This window comes from Micrasema longulum, unplaced genomic scaffold (assembly GCF_059751315.1).
Source record: "Micrasema longulum isolate JH-2025_06_02 unplaced genomic scaffold, ASM5975131v1 h1tg000497l, whole genome shotgun sequence".
In the NCBI taxonomy this organism is placed as follows: domain Eukaryota; kingdom Metazoa; phylum Arthropoda; class Insecta; order Trichoptera; family Brachycentridae; genus Micrasema; species Micrasema longulum.
The window spans coordinates 495,188-499,580 of record NW_028277694.1 but is presented as its reverse complement, the minus strand read 5'-3'; the positions used below and the strand labels follow the sequence as shown (position 1 = coordinate 499,580).

Here is a 4,393-nt window from a genome sequence, read left to right as displayed (position 1 = left end):
TGTGTATCATACTGACTTATTCGTCTTTGATTACGATTGTTCATATGGACCTCAATAATCTAATTTGCTTTTTTAAATCATGTTTTTGTATAATAATATAATCTATGTACAATGTACATTGTAATTGTAATGTACATACATATATTGTACATTTAAATAAATAAATACATTTATCTCCACTCGATTTCCTTATTCGAGACTTTCCTGAGAGCAGCCATCGGGTGGAAAACACTCATCCAGGATTCTATTATTATTTCACACACAGAACTGCATTCTTAAATCGCCCGGACAAGGAGAGGAAAACGCTATTAAATAAAAACAATTGTTTTTAGAGGAAATATTCCAAATTAATTATTTATTCATAAGGTAACATGATTTAGGTAAATATAAATTTGCACAACATACTTAAACTAAATAGCATTAATGTAGTAGGCTATTTTAACAAATCGGGAATGACGTTAAAAATATAATACATATTTGGAGAGGATTTTTACGATTATTATGGTATAACTATCAATTTATTCAAAAATAATTTTCATTTATAATATTCTGGTTTAAAAATGAGCTCATACAATACGGCTCTCAGTTGGCGTAATTTTGTAAGTAATTTAAAAGTAATTTTGACGTCACGCGTTACGATCGCCGACTGGGCTTCTAATAAACATTGCGTTTGAGTTTGGCACGAAAACGTCACACGTGCCGTTTGTCTCGCATCATTTATTTCCTAAAAAATAATAGATCTAGTCAAATATTGAATAGTTTACTTGAAATCCTTTATTGTAAATCCAGACTCGGGCAACGACACTTATTTTTTATAGCTCAAAAACTGTTGAATGCATTTCATAAGGACAATATGATAGAGATTAATTATTAGAATTTGTTTCGATTTGAATTTTTGTTGAAATTTTGAATAAAAAAGCAGATTTAAATAGTTTCTTTTTTATAAAATTTTCTCATTTTTAGTGACAAAAAATGTGTTTTAATATTAGCACTCCTTTTTAAATTTGTGGGATTATTTTTTGTGTTAATGTATTTTTTTTGTATTTGTAACGTATGTAGGGGAAGGTGGGGCATGACGGGGTAGGAAGGTAAGACGGGGCCCCGCGATAAAACCCAAAATCTGCCGAGTAGCTCCGAGCACATCACGCCATTTCATTCTATCCCTGGACCTAATGTCAGTGACGTTATCAAAGTTACGATGAGTGCACGCTCCTAAGCGCAGCGACACTTAACGTGTTTTTTTGCAAATTTCGACTATTAAGTCGAAATTTGCAAAAAAACACAAACAAAAAAACACATTAGTTAACGATTTTTTTATGTATGTGGCATTGAAGGAAGAATATCGTGATTTACACTGATTGATAGTCGCCATACAAGCTTTGAAGGCTCTATTGCATATCAAATATGTCAGAGCTGAACCCCCTGTTTATGTGCTGGAGTATATGACAAATACCAAGACTCTATACTTGTTTGTCTACGTTGCGAACCGCAGTAAGCGGTACCCCACCTTACCCGCAGGCGCATTCTATCTTGCCCCACTACTGGGGCAAAATAGGGTGTAATTTCATTGATTTTAATTGTTTTTTTAAAAACTTTTATGCAAGATGTTTGCAAGGTAAAATACCGAAATTTATGTTATTAAACATTTTATAAAGACAAGAATGCTCGAGTATGTTCAAATGCTTGCAGACTGGCTGGATTTCCTCCCTAGGGATTTGTTCTTATTTAAATTTGTTGCACCAGAGAGGGAAAATATTTTTGAGAAGGGAATATGGGAGTCTAGGCATTTACAGGCCTTATGACCCGTCATTGGCTGGTTTAAGTGGCCACTTTAGACACTGTGTAACATTGTGAACTTCACAAAAGTCAACAGATAGAAGAGTTGAGAAAATGTGGATGTTTAAACATGGGCAGAATGGTAAATTGTGACATGTGAGAAGTCCTGTAAATGCCTAGACTCTCATATTCCCTTCTCAGAAATGTTTACCCTCTCTGTTTATTTATTTATTTCTTTATTATATATACGGCCTAAGCCAATTGCAACAGTTACATGAAGAAACATGAATACAAGAAACTGAACAAAAATAACATAAAACTATTTAGCAAAGACAAACAAGGGCAAAACAATAATTGTATACAATATATTCAAAAAAACGAAATACCTAAAACTTTGAGCTAAACCATGCCAATCCAACTTCATCCCACACTGTTTAGTCGCGAAGAGATCTACGAAAATCCGGAAGATCTATCCCAAAGAATTCCAAGTCGTGTGATGAATTGACTAATCTACACATTCTGGACATTGGGGCATAAAAACCAAAGTTGCTCTTAGAAGATTTTATAAATAGCAGATTTGCTGTTGCAACAAATTTAAATTTTATAAAAAAAATATCGAAACAAATATGTTTTATTGACGTCTAGCCTTAAATGCTCCATCATGCCCCACATTCCCCTATACCTATTGTAAAATGCGAAGAAAAAAATATAATTTAAAATTGGTAAATATCTTTAGTGTGTAAAAACCACACTGCATTATCATAATCCATGTCATACAGGACTAAGTTTGTATGAAGAAAGGTCAGACCGCGTTTAGCATTGCCGCTAGATTTATAATCATGGCTCAGAGCTAGTGATACATCATGATTACCTTTTAATTAAAAAAAACATTAATAAAATATTATTGATTACATAAGGATATTACAATACACAAAATAAATGTCTAGAATTAGCAAAAGAGATCATTAGATTAAAAACTAAAATACGTGTGTATATTATTTGTTAAGTTAGCGTTTATTTTGTAAAAGATTATTGCATATTCTTCTTCTTCTTATGGTTCCTCTCCCCGGTGGAGGTTGGAAATCATCATTGCGACTCTCACTTTATTGGCAGCTGCCCTGAACAAGGACTGAGTGCTGCAATGGAACCAGTCGCGCAAGTTCTTAAGCCGAGAGATGCGCCTTCTACCTGCACTGCGTCTCCCTTCAATCCTTCCCTGTAGAATTACTTATAAAATTTTATATTTTTCGCCTCTCATCACATGCCCAAAGTACTCGAGATTTCTTTTCTTTATTATCTTCAGTACCTCTTTATCTTTTTCCATCCGTCGGAGAACATCATCGTTTCGGACTCTATCCACGCGGGAGATTTTTAATATCCTCCTGTGGCACCACATTTCAAAGGCTTCGATCTCTTTTGAAGTGTTTTGGGTGAGTGTCCGCGTTTCGACGCCGTAAAAAAGTACCGAGAAGACGTAGCATCGAGTAATGCGCATTCGGAGGTCTAAATTAAAGTCTCTACTGCAAAGAAGGTCACGCATCCTGAAAAAGCAGTCTCGCGCCACCTCTATTCTGACTTTGATCTCTTGCGAGTGATCCCATTTATCATTCAGCCAGCATCCTAAATATTTATATTGATTAACTTGCTCAATAAACTGCGCTCCAAGTTTTGAAGTCATTGAGAAAGTTTGTGGCTTTTTCCGAATAACCATACATTTAGTCTTGGAAATATTCATCTCTAGCCCTTTATTCAAACTTGCCGTGTAAACTTTGTCCAATAATAGTTGCAGGCTTTGAATGTGAAATGAATGTTGAATGCTTTGAATTGCATATTGAAATGTGTTATTTCAAGCATCATTACTGTATTTTTTCCATTTTTCCACAGCATTTTTATGCGCACGCAAAATCTGAGAGAAAAATTGAAATAACATGAAAACGTGTTTTCAAATTTTTCCAATTTTTATTGACACAATTTTAAAGCCAAAACTATCTTATCTGTAAAATGGCGGTCTCCGTGGAGTACTGTTGAGACGCTTGACTCACGCACGGAAGATTTCGGGTTTGCTACCCGGTAAAAACACAAAAATTAAACGTGATTTTTCTCAAGCCTAGGTGTTCTGTGCTCTAATTCACCAGTGATGCAAATCAAATTACAGCTTTTATTTGGGAAAGACTATACAGGATGTTCTGTAAACCCTGTCACATTCGGAACCACGATGATCAGTATGGGCAAGAAGACATATTATCATATTTAAATAAATATTTAGGACAAATATATTTTTAAAATAAAATATTTAAAAAAAAACAAATGGTTGCTTAATTCTGCAGGGGAGAAGCGAGGGGAGCGCGGCGCAGTACCAGACTAACCCTCCCCCCCTTCCTCGTTTCTCCCCTTCAGAAGTAAACAAGCATTTGCTTTTTTTGATATTTTATTTTTAAAATTTTATTCGTTCTAAAAAAATATTTTAATGTGCCAATATGTCTTCTTGCTCATACTGATCATCGTGGTTACGGATGTGACGGGGTTTAATGAACACCCTGTATTATGAAGAGAGGTTTAAGCGTAGGTATAGTCGCCGAACTGTCAACAAACGTTTCGTAAATGTTTTAAGTTTGCC

General features: G+C 34.7%; 1 long non-coding RNA gene across 1 annotated transcript; it reads right to left on the bottom strand.

The window, feature by feature from the left end:
* Window positions 1-325: 325 nt before the first annotated feature.
* On the bottom strand, window positions 326-2,205 carry LOC148281116 (uncharacterized). The gene is made up of 2 exons (XR_015822439.1): window positions 1,298-2,205; window positions 326-1,254 (listed from the first exon to the last, which is right to left on the bottom strand). It is a non-coding gene; the product is annotated as an uncharacterized LOC148281116 (long non-coding RNA).
* Window positions 2,206-4,393: the final 2,188 nt, after the last annotated feature.